Here is a 13,667-nt window from a genome sequence, read left to right on the forward strand (position 1 = left end):
TTCAAAATGTGTAATTTTTATTGAAATTGCTAGAACAATATTATAAAGAGATGAAATTACATACCTTTAATATCAAAATCTTGCGTTTTCTTTGATTAAATTTTAAGCAATTGGAAGATGGAGGAAGAGTTTGTAGGAGAAAAAGGAAGTGAGAGTAATAATGTGAATGAAATTAAGGGTAATTGGTTTAATTTATAATAGTTATGTGAGGTTGGATATAAGAATTAGAGGGAGAAGTGGAAAGTTATTTGTTAATGGGGAGTTATATATATATATATATATATATATATATATATATATATATATATATATATATATATATATATATATATATATATATATATATATATATATATATATATATTTTAATTTCTGAAATTTATTTATTTATTTATTATTATTATTTTTTTAAAAAAAAAACTGAAAGTTACACATCCAACCTCACCCGATACTTGTTGTCAACGTGATCAAGATGAGAACGCCTGGGGTGCGGTGACGCTGGCCTACATGTATCGCCAACTGGGAATGGCATCTAGGGTTGGTTGCAAGACCATTGCGGGTTGCCTCACATTGCTCCAGACATGGATATACGAGTACTTTCCCGCCTTCCGCCCTCATCCTCGCCGAGCAGATGTGCCTAATAAGATTAGGGCAGAGATGTGGTCCACACCCAAGCCAGGTCGTGAGATCAACAGGCTGAAGGACTGAAGGAGTATACTAGACTGCATGACGGAGTTTCAGGTATTGTACATCACATCACACTTTGTTATGCATGTTATTTTAATTTTAGATTATTTTTATATGTTAACTTGGCTTGTATGCAGGTGGAATGGACTCCGTACATGACTTCTCCAAGGGCATTGCTAAATGAGCACCCACGCACCACCTTCATCGGGGGTATCACTTGCTTTGATATCGTCGAGGTGTATTTGTCGGAGAGGACAGTGGGACAGGTCGGTTTTGTGCAGGCTATTCCCCCCCCCCCCCCCCCCCCCCCCCCCCCCCTCCTCCTCCTCTAAGACCAGCCTAGGTTGTACCTACTCTGTGACCTTTGCTTCTCCGCCTGTGTACTTGGAGGCATGGAGTAGGTTCCCCTATAGTGCCCGCCTTGGTGATCAGGTACTTCGTCGAGCATTTGTTCCATCAGAGGCTTATCCTAGTTACGTTGACTGGTTCAGAGTGTGCTCCCACCCATACGTCGTCCCCGGCGAAGGACTGAGTGCCAGTTTTGCTCCAGCTGAAAGCAAATTGGAATACGTTAGTTTTTTGAATTTATTTATTTTTTATTATGTTGTTGTGTTATTTAGATGTTGTTTAATATCTTATTCACACCCTTTTTCCTTTTTTTTCAGTTTCTAAATGAATGCCCGAGTCCAGTCGATCCATTGGCGAGACTGCCTCCTGTTGCGGAAATGACCCCCCCTGGAAAGACATGCTTTAGATGTATACCTTAATGATGTTAAAGATTTATTTGCCGAAGGGCAAGCTTTTAAGGGGCATGGCCCTTCATAGTTTGTATTAAACTATTTTACATTAATGCGTTTATTTATTTACATCAACGCTTTTTACATTAAATTTAATTCATGTTTACAAAATTGCTTTTATTAGTTTACAACATTACTATACATATTGAATTTCATCTACAATTTCTATACTAATGACGTACACAATAGTATAACTCTGAACTATCTACAAATTGAATTCCATCTACAATTTCTATAGTAAAACTGAATAATGATTTACATATCACGTTGCACTATGGACCATCTAAATTTACAGCATCTTCAGCGGTGTTATTACGTTGTGGTGGTCGTAGCCCGCATAGTTTATTCCAAAGCATAATCCTACTAGTAAAATGTGTTTCTATATGTCTGGAGAAATTGTCAACTGCTTCTCTCCAACATTGATGGACTGGCGGCAATGGAGATGAATCGTCGTTCATTAATATTTGAACAAAATGATTTCCATTCACCCAACATATAAGTATAACTTTATTTACACTATGCACGCCCGATGTTTTCCTTAACGGAAGAACCAAATAGTTGTACAGCACATTACCGTCAGCAGTACCATAATAAGCAATGCCAATGTTAAGAAACGTTGCTGCAGAGTACAATGCCATCGGTGCATCTGTCCAATGATTATAAGGAGTAGGTCCATTGTCGTGTGAACCAATTCTGAATATAGCATCGTCTAACAACTCCTGCGATAGATACAAACTTAGGTATTGGTCTCTGTTCATTTGCATTTTCATACGCATAGCACATCTTAAAAGAGGCCATGTCTCCTCGCCTCCCAACTCTGTGGCGGCAATAGCTCTAAATTCACAGTTACCAACACCTAAGACATCAATCCAATCAAACAAGTAAGGAGGAAGAATGTGTGGGAAGTGATTAGGCCATGGAAACAGTGAAAAATCACCTCCTGGATCATCTGCAATTATTGAAAATAAGGTTAGTAAGATTAAGCTGTAACAAACTAATTTAAATAACGGAAAGGAAAGTCATGTACTGGATAAGTTGAAACTAAACTTAATTCCAACTGAGGATTGCGTTTCTCGACCACTAGATCTCCCGCGGGATGAAGATCTAGACCCTAGACCACGAGAAGATGATATGCAATATTCAAATGCACTTTTATTTCTTCTAAGGGTTTTGCTTGTGGTTGGTCTTCCCTTTCTAGGTGGACTTGCATAAGCCTTAGGTATATCGGCTCCATCAGGGTGTAGTTCATACTCAAGTACCTGAGACAAGCGTCGTACAACTGCGAGATCAGATTTTAGGACTACATCGACCAAAGATTGAAAGTACTCTTTGTCATCGGCAATTCGCATATCATACTCCTTTGTTGGTGTCATTTCTTACCTCTGTGTACGTCAAAGTACTCCAGAATGGATGAATGTCATCCACATACAAAGAACCTTGTGAACCGATGGACATATATAAATAACAAGCACACGGAAATCCATGGGTGCGTAGAAGTACACAACTGCGATTTTTAAGTACATAATCACCCAAATCTAACATACGGTTATGCTCAAGCCACAGCTGCTCCAAGGCATAGATAGATACGTGGTGATATAAAGGTCTAAAGAAATGTTGTCGCAACGACCTTGCTACATAATTCATGGATTCATGTAGCGGTTGTCGGATCCTGGCTTGTTGGTTTGTAATCTGTGCGTGTGCCCTTTTGAACAGGGTATCAAATGAGCTATTACCGCTACCAAGATAATACTTGAAAGACGAGTGTTGGCTTTCAATTTTGTTGGTAGTTTGATTACCCATGTGTAAACATTCATTCGTCCATGCACGCACAAATTTCTCTCTAAGTGGAATCCATGTTCTAGCAAAATACCAAACGACCTTTTTGTTCCTAACCGACCAGGTAGTCACGATCGATTGCTATCTCTGTTCAAATTCGTCGATTATAGAACTTTCAACCAAGGGGTTCCATCTACTTTTCCTAAATACCCGCCCTTGTCAATTTCTTTTCCCGCCACACAACTTGTCCACCATGTTCTCAACGTCGTTTGCAATATGCCAAATGCTAACAAATGTCGCACATCTACATTAAAAACAACATTGAACATAATTAAGACATATTCAATAAATAGAACAACAATAATTAATCAACAAAAACTTTTTACCTGGGAAGACGTCACGAATAGCTGCAGATAAATCTTCGTCTCGATCGGTTACAATGACGCTAGGAGTCTGAGCTGTGCCAAAAATATCTCTCAATCCCTGCAATCGCATCAAAAAGAACGCAACCAAGAAGTTGTGATTGGTTGGCGTCATTCCGATCTCTTCACACAGTGGCCACTTTTGTATGTTTGTTTTGTACGTTGTATCTATCAACACAACATACGGCCACGTACGTATCATTTGGATAGAGGTAGGATTTGCAACAAATTATCTGCTCAATCCCCCTTCATTATCCAAGTCTGTCCAGACCACGTAACTAAGTTCTGTGACCATATAAAGATAGTGTTGAAGGGGAGTCCTATCCTCCATCCCTTCCCTCCTTATTGATTGAAATAGACTACATTTAACAAAGTTTAATTATAAGTTTATTAAGCTGATTGGGGTTATTAAGTAAGTTAATTCGAGTAATAATATTATTACTTTGATAATATTGACTCAAGTATTTGATTTGTTAACATTTTCAAGAAAGAGGTATATTTTATTTAATGTATAAAATTCGTATAAAGAGTACTTCGATAAAAGTGTATTTTGATTATATTTTATTAATTATTAATTGATTACTATCTTATCTTTATAAAAATAAATTTAAATAAAGTATTGAAAAATAAATTCCTAAGTGCAATCCTTATTCATACAACCAATTATGAAATTTTACTTATTTTGTAAATCGTTTATTATACCCTTACAGCATGTCTTATATAAGATTGTCTTACGACGAGACGACTTTGATAGAATTTAACGGGTCAAAGCTAAAAATAAACCCAATCCTATCTCATTTAAACCGACATACCCCTTCCCCATTTCTTTCTTCATCCTCATCTTTTATTCCTTCAAACTTTAAACACTGACTCCTTACCTCTCCCTCACGATTCAGTAGCAGCCGGTTCTCGTCCTCCCTCCACCGTCAACGGAGCTGCAGCACCATCTTTGCCGCCACTTCAGTCACCACTTCCTCACCTCTTTGTTTTTGGTTTATTGAAGAATCAAGTTAGGGTTTCTGATTTGGGAAAAATTAGTGAATTGAAGTTCAAGATTAAAAGTTGAAAGGTCCTTCAATGGTGATTGAGGTAATCCAAAAACTATTTTATTTAAGTATAAATTGAATGTTTTAAAGTAGTTTTAAGTTCTTAAGCATAAACAATGATTGTTGAATTTGGTAGTACTTTAGTATTCATGGTTAATTTGGGGTTTTTTTTAGTTTCAAATTTAAGCATCAACTTGAGTTTAATTAGAGTATATGAGTTTAATTAGTAATTGAGTTGTTTTTAGTATTGATTAGAATTGGTTATTTGGGTTATTTGAGTTCTAGTATCAAATTGAGTATTTGGGATTCTGAAATTTCAGTTCATAAACTGAACTTTCTTTTTTGGCTATTTTGGGGATGGTTCTGATTGTTTTTGGGATCTTATGTCTCTTGAGATTTGTAGAACTTTGAGTCGCGGTCGTATGGACACTTGAATCACCCCGAGATGAGTTTGTATGAGGAAGTTATGTCCAAAATACTAGTAGACTGTCATAAAGATCGACAATGAGGTTCCGTTTTGTTCTGTCCGAATTTGTATTGCTGTTTTTGAAATAGTTAGAGTCGTTTTGGGGTTTTGGTGTCTGCATGAGATTTGTAGAGCTTCGAGTCGCGATCACGTGGGCACTTGAATCTCTCCAAAGTGAGTTTTTATGAGAGAGTTATGTTCAAAATAGTGAAATACTAGCAGGCTGTCTTAAAAATCCATAACGAACCTTCTGTTTTGGCTATTTTGAGATCGTTTAAATTGTTCCCGGGTTTTAGTGTCTGAATAAGAATTGTAGAGCTCCGAGTAATGGTCGAGTAGCCACTTAAATCGTCTCATTTGGTTTTCGTATGAGTGAGTTATGCCTTTTTTAGTAAGAGGTGTCCTAAAACCATTACGGGATTCCTAATTAGATGAGTTTTGTTGATTGAGACTAGCTGTTGGATATATATATTTAGCTGCTGAATTATTGTTAGGAACTACGAGTTGTGACAAGTTATGATAGTGGTGAAGAATTGAATAAGATTGATACTCTTAGATTTAATAACAGATACTTGTGAAACAATTTGTGGGAATGGATTCGTAGTGTCTTGATGGTGTATAGTAGTGGTGAGGATTTGGATTTGAATGTTGTTAATGATAATTATAGGTCAAAGTGGTCATAAGAACTTAATTGTGGAATTATTAATTAGTATGAATTTACGAAGATTAGGATATCGATAGGATATTGAATGTGGAAAGTTTATGGAAACTTGATGTTCTTAAATGTTAGTTGATTCATGTGAATTTGCTAGTGGTGGATAGTTCTTTGTTGTAGCTATTTATTTAATAGTTCGGTAACTGTAAGTGTTGGATATAACCCTTGATTTTATATGATTGGTTATTCTTGAAAGTATCAGGGTTCGTGTGGAAGTTAATAGTTGAATGGATAAATTAGTTGTGTTCTTCTTTTAGGATAGCTGGTTAATCTTGTTTAGTTTCTTGGTTTGAGTTAAATGAACTAGAACTGTTTGAATTGGAAATACAAAAGGGAATTGTGGAGACGTATGATCGTTACAAGGTTATAAGCAAGTCTTAAAAAAAGGTTATTTCTTTTTTATATATATATGTTGGGGTTAGAATTGGAACTTGCACAATCTTTGAAATTAGAATTATTAGAATAGAAGATGGAACTAAGATGCGATCATAGGAGGAGATACAATGAGTTATATGAACCTAGTTTGTAGTATCGAACGCTTTGTTGTGACGTTAAGTTTGTTATGCTTCAGGAGACGACGTCATCGAGGAACGTTTCTAGTTGATAGTTGCGAATCGAACCTGACTCCTTGAAGCGACATCATCGGTGAGTAGTAACAGTCCCTTAAAAAGGGGTCTGGCCAAGCTACCATTTGTAAAATGTTTATTTAAAGTTTTTGAAATTTATATGAATGTGATAAATGTTTATGAATGATTATGCTGAGATTGATATGGTCAATGGATCGGGCTTGCGAGCTGGTCATTGACGGAGTTGAGGAACATGATTCCCTACTCCCTGTTTTGAAGCGAATTGTCATTGAGATATTGACTAGCTTCACCCGAGAGCGATATAGCCTTAGAGCTATGGGGCACCTCTCAAACTAGACTCCCTGTGCGCACATAGATCTAGGAAACTGATGTTGCTTTTAAACCATTGTTTTGAATTGCTGTGTTTAATTGTTTTGGATTGTTGCTTCTCACTCAGTTTAATCTGATTCCTTGTTGTTTCCATCTTTTAGCTGATTACAGATCGGATCCAGTCGGGAATAATCGGGTTAGCAATGTTGATGAGAGTGCTAAGGATGTCCTTTTGAGCTGAGACCGTGGGAGCTTCTAGTTTGTATTAGGAATTTGTTTAATGTATATTAGCTTTGTTTATGTTGATTATAATGGACTCGTAGTGAGTTGTATGGTTACTTTATGTTTAGACTAGATATTTGGTTTGAGATTTAGCTGTGTTGGTTTCGTAATAGAGCTGGTGATTCCTTTGCCCAGGTTTTGGAATATGATTTAAGTTCCTTGAGAAATAATCCCCGTGACGACCCTGTTTACCCAGTCAACGGTAAGTCGGATTGTTACAGTTTGCATATTGGAGCCTATTGATGTAGTAGAGTTATTAGAAAATTGTGTGATTATCATTATGAATGTACTAAGTTTCTTTTGTTGGTTAGAAGTGCAAATATAACTTAAGGATGGAAGGTCACTGGCAAACTTGAGGTTTTGTTAAGTACATGAAGGTTGTATCAACATCAAGAATAGAAGTAGGTTTTCAACAAAAGTTGTTATAAAGGATCTTGAGTCATAGGCTTAAGTTATCAAAATAGTATGGTTCATACGTTCTAAAGATGGCATTTAAAGTTTAAGATGTTGGGTTATAAAGATTATAGGTTATTTGTGTAATACCCCAGATTTAGCTTGAAAAAGGATTGATAGACTACTCATATCAACAAGGTGCATCTTCTTTTCTAGGGAGCCTATTTGCTAAGAACTCCACGGTTAAGTGTGCTTGGTGGAAGCAATCTTAGGATGGGTTACCTCCTGGGAAGTGTTCCCGGGTGCGCACGAGTGAGGCCAAAGTGCGCTGGAAAGACTTGTGTTGGTTTGTAGGGCTAGTCTACAGTCTCTATGAGTAGTCACCAGCGGTCCGAGGGGCCGGGGTGTTACAAATGGTATCAGAGCAACCCTGCGACCGTGGCTGATAGTGTTCAGTGCACCTAGCGGGGAAAAAGATCCTGAAGTTACGGTCCAACGAGGACATTGTATTATTAAGTGGGGGTGAGTATAATACCCCAGATTTAGCTTGAAAAAGGATTGATAGACTACTCATATCAACAAGGTGCATCTTCTTTTCTAGGGAGCCTATTTGCTAAGAACTCCACGGTTAAGTGTGCTTGGTGGAAGCAATCTTAGGATGGGTGACCTCCTGGGAAGTGTTCCCGGGTGCGCACGAGTGAGGCCAAAGTGCGCTGGAAAGACTTGTCTTGGTTTGTAGGGCTAGTTTACAGTCTCTATGAGTAGTCACCAGCGGTCTGAGGGGCCGGGGTGTTACAATTTGATTAAGACAGCAGTTGGCAACCGCATATGTATGGATCTCAACGTAAGTTACTTTAGAGTAGCTAGAGTTGTAAATTTTGGTTAACGAAACGTTAAGGAAATACGTTGCAAATATGAAAGTTTATGTTCAAAACCTTGGGTTAAGATAAATGAAGTATGTTGGATTCTCATATAATGGATAAAAGTAGAACTAGTCCCAAGGCTTGGCGTTTTATTGTTCATCATTGAGGAATATGTTTCCTACTTTAGGTAAGTTAGGATTAGAAGTGTCTTATGAAAGTTTGGATGCAATGAAGTTTGGAATTTGACAACTATTATTTGTTTGCGGCAAATCATGTTAAGAAACTAAATTGGAACTAAGTCAGCATGAAAGCGAGACCTTTGCTGAAGGAAAAATTTGCATATATCTTAGAGAATTAATGGACTTAAGAGGTATTTGTAGTGCTTTGAGATGCTATATTGTGAGGTAGATAGGTAGGAGGGTTTCTCGTCTAAAAATCTAAGGTATATTTGTTATCTTGGGATTGTCTTACTAAATGTTTGTGTTGGAGTCAAAAATATGAAATAGGAATTTTGAATGTAGTCATATATTGAAGTGCAGGTAAATAACAAATTTATGATTTGAGGAGTAAGATGGTTATCATTCGATAAGGGCAAATAAGCTTTGGGTTGCATGATGTTCTTATTAAAAGTTGTGTACATTAGTTGACTATGGCGGCATAGCAATTTTATGTATAGTGAGTAGTAGTTTATCGACTTGCATAACAAGCGTCTTTTAAGCGATTGCATGTCATGTTCCACGCATCTCAGCTGAGACAACACTTTAGAGACAATTCACACGTTCTACAGCCGAACAGTTGACCTTGGATGACACCTTGCAGTACGAGGAGACCCCCCTGTTCAGATCCTAGATAGGAAGGCGCGTGATACACGTTGAGGTAGTATAGCGCTTGTGAAGGTGCTATGGTCTAATCACGTTACCAAAGAAGTCACGTGGGAGGCAGTAGATGCCATGAGACGCGATTATCCTTGGTTGTTTGCTTAGGCATTTCTATGTTTATCGCTTTATAGCTATTGCATCTTCTTAGTCTTTGTAAGTTAAGTTCGAGGACGAATTTCATTCTAAGTTGGGAGACATAGCTTTACGATATGTATGTTAGCTAGATATTGGAATATATACTGAAGACTTAGTTTAACTTCGAGGACGAAGTTTATTTCAAGTTGGGTAGAATGTAACATTCGGGAAAAATTAATATTTTAAGACGAGTAAGTTTAAGAGAATTATCAGTGCGAGAATGATCCTAAATACACATGATAAAAAAAAGTTGTTTTTAAAAGATCTCAAAATTTCAACTTGAAATATATATATACTCGAGTCAAGTATTCTTGAAATTGTTTTCCAAAAGATATTATATATACTCGGATAACTAGCAAAAGGAGTTGAGGGCCAAACTTATCGAGTATTGTGATGATGTTGTGCAAGAATGATTTGATGCAAAGAGTTTTAAAGAAACATTTTGGGAATATTGAAAGTTATGCATTAATTGTGTGTTAAGATTGAAAATCTATAAAGGAATAAAGAATGTAGAAAAAAAAAATATTTGTGACATGTTCAATTATGGGATGAGAAATTTTAATTAAGAGAAGTTTCGAAAGGAAACAAAGGTTAATACAATTAATAGTAACTTAAAGTTATGTTGTAGTAAGTTTGATTGAATGGCCTACGTGTTGAGGATAATGTAAAAATATAATTGAGAAAGCTTTCAACGGTTTTTAATGAATGAATGATAACTTTGGGACTCTATAAAGGTTTTATTGATGGTAAAATGTGAATTAAGAAAAAGGGATCAATTAGAAGTTTAAAGAATACTTAAATTGTGAGAGGTTTGACTTTGTAAGTGAAGAAATGTTTGGTTATTAAAGGTAAAAAAAAAAAGGGGGGGGGGGATTGTATGGAACTATTAATGGTAAAACATGAGTATAATAGAATAATGGTTTAGAAAAAAAATACGAATTTGAATATCTAAAGGTTATTGAAGTTATTTCGGATGAATTTGTTATGGAATTTGAATTTTTAAGCGTTAAATTAAGATTAGAGTTATAAATGTTATAATTTGAAGTAAGTTGACAATGATCGAGTTTGAGTTATTAAAAGTTGATAGATAAATGATTGTGGATATCTTTAATGAATATGAGATTCAATAATGACTTAAGGTATTCATCTCAAAGTATCTCGGGAGTTATAAGAGTTTTAATTAAAAATTTAATTGTAATTGGGAAACAACAAGTAAGTTGATGATTTGATATCTCAAACTAAGGATATAAAAAGGTTGAAATGACCAAATATGTACTTAAAGGTATAAAAGATTTTGAAGTAAGGTGGTTGATTTAAAGTACATGTGAACGTTCACGTAAAGTAAATTGAGGTTGAAGTTTCAAACTTAAAGGTTTGGAGTAGTTCAATTGAAGTTAGTTGTGTTACCAATATGTAATTCATCCTATATGATTAAAAATTTATAGACATAGTATGTCTTGAATCAAAGTTGGGGAGTAACTAAAGTTTATTTGGTTCTCATTTCACGAAATTCGAGTTACGGGTTATGAAGGATGATCAGAAGTGTAGGTATAATTTCGGGGACGAAATTATTTTAAGTTGGGGAGAATGAAATAGACTACATTTAATAAAGTTTAATTATAAGTTTATTAAGTTGATTGGGGTTATTAAGTAAGTTAATTCGAGTAATAATATTATTACTTTGATAATATTGACTCAAGTATTTGATTTGTTAACATTTTCAAGAAAGAGGTATATTTTATTTAATATAAAATTCGTATAAAAAGTACTTCGATATAAGTGTATTTTGATTATATTTTATTAATTATATATTGATTACTATCTTATCTTTATAAAAATAAATTTAAATAAAGTATTGAAAAATAAATTCCTAAATGCAATCCTTATTCATACAACCAACTATGAAATTTTACTTATTTCGTAAATCGTTTATTATACCCTTACAGCATGTCTTATATAAGATTGTCTTACGACGAGACGACTTTGATAGAATTTAACGGGTCAAAGCTAAAAATAAACCCAATCCTATCTCATTTAAACCGACATACCCCTTCCCCATTTCTTTCTTCATCCTCATCTTTTATTCCTTCAAACTTTAAACACTGACTCCTTACCTCTCCCTCACGATTCAGTAGCAGCCGGTTCTCGTCCTCCCTCCACCGTCAACGGAGCTGCAGCACCATCTTTGCCGCCACTTCAGTCACCACTTCCTCACCTCTTTGTTTTTGGTTTATTGAAGAATCAAGTTAGGGTTTCTGATTTGGGAAAAATTAGTGAATTGAAGTTCAAGATTAAAAGTTGAAAGGTCCTTCAATGGTGATTGAGGTAATCCAAAAACTATTTTATTTAAGTATAAATTGAATGTTTTAAAGTAGTTTTAAGTTCTTAAGCATAAACAATGATTGTTGAATTTGGTAGTACTTTAGTATTCATGGTTAATTTGGGGTTTTTTTTAGTTTCAAATTTAAGCATCAACTTGAGTTTAATTAGAGTATATGAGTTTAATTAGTAATTGAGTTGTTTTTAGTATTGATTAGAATTGGTTATTTGGGTTATTTGAGTTCTAGTATCAAATTGAGTATTTGGGATTCTGAAATTTCAGTTCATAAACTGAACTTTCTTTTTTGGCTATTTTGGGGATGGTTCTGATTGTTTTTGGGATCTTATGTCTCTTGAGATTTGTAGAACTTTGAGTCGCGGTCGTATGGACACTTGAATCACCCCGAGATGAGTTTGTATGAGGAAGTTATGTCCAAAATACTAGTAGACTGTCATAAAGATCGACAATGAGGTTCCGTTTTGTTCTGTCCGAATTTGTATTGCTGTTTTTGAAATAGTTAGAGTCGTTTTGGGGTTTTGGTGTCTGCATGAGATTTGTAGAGCTTCGAGTCGCGATCACGTGGGCACTTGAATCTCTCCAAAGTGAGTTTTTATGAGAGAGTTATGTTCAAAATAGTGAAATACTAGCAGGCTGTCATAAAAATCCATAACAAACCTTCTGTTTTGGCTATTTTGAGATCGTTTTAATTGTTTCTGGGTTTTAGTGTCTGAATAAAAATAGTAGAGCTCTGAGTAATGGTCGCGTAGCCACTTAAATCGTCTCATTTGGTTTTCGTATAAGTGAGTTATGCCTGTTTTAGTAAGAGGTGTCCTAAAACCATTACGGGATTCCTAATTAGATGAGTTTTGTTGATTGAGACTAGCTGTTGGATATATATATTTAGCTGCTGAATTATTGTTAGGAACTAAGAGTTGTGACAAGTTATGATAATGGTGAATAATTAAAAAATTGATACTCTTAGATATAACAACAGATACTTGTGAAACAATTTGTGGGAATGGATTCGTAGTGTCTTGATGGTGTATAGGTAGTGGTGAGGATTTGGATTTGAATGTTGTTAATGATAATTATAGGTCAAAATGGTGATAAGAACTTAGTTGTGGAATTATTTATTAGTATTAATTTACGAAGATTAGGATATCGATAGGATATTGAATGTGGAAAGTTTATGGAAACTTGATGTTCTTAAATGTTAGTTGATTCATGTGAATTTGCTAGTGGAGGATAGTTCTTTGTTGTAGCTATTTATTTAATAGTTCGGTAATTGTAAGTGTTGGATATAACCCTTGATTTTATATGATTGGTTATTCTTGAAAGTATCAGGGTTCGTGTGGAAGTTATTAGTTGAATGGATAAATTAGTTGTGTTCTTCTTTTAGGATAGCTGGTTAATCTTGTTTAGTTTCTTGGTTTAAGTTAAATGAACTAGAAGTGTTTGAATCAGAAATACAAAGGGAATTGTGGAGACGTATGATCGTTACAAGGTTATAAGCTAGTCTTAAAAAAAGGTTATTTCTTTTTTTTATATATATGTTGGGGTTATAATTAGAACTTGCGCAATCTTTGAAATTAGAATTATTAGAATAGAAGATGGAACTAAGATGCGATCATAGGAGGAGATACAATGAGTTATATGAACCTAGTTTGTAGTATCGAACGCTTTGTTGTGATGTTAAGCTTGTTATGCTCCAGGAGACGACGTCATCGAGGAACCTTTCTAGTTGATAGTTGCGAATCGAACCTGACTCCTTGAAGCAACATCATCGATGAGTAGTAACAGTCCCTTAAAAAGGGGTCTGGCCAGTGTAAAATGTTTATTTAAAGTTTGTGAAATTTATATGAATATGATAAATGTTTATGAATGATTATGCTGAGATTGATATGGTCAATGGATCGGGCTTGCGAGCTGGTCATTGACGGAGTTGAGGAACATGGTTCCCTACTCCCTGTTTTGAAGCGAATTGTCATTGA

This window comes from Amaranthus tricolor, chromosome 8 (genome assembly GCF_026212465.1).
Source record: "Amaranthus tricolor cultivar Red isolate AtriRed21 chromosome 8, ASM2621246v1, whole genome shotgun sequence".
NCBI lineage: Eukaryota > Viridiplantae > Streptophyta > Magnoliopsida > Caryophyllales > Amaranthaceae > Amaranthus > Amaranthus tricolor.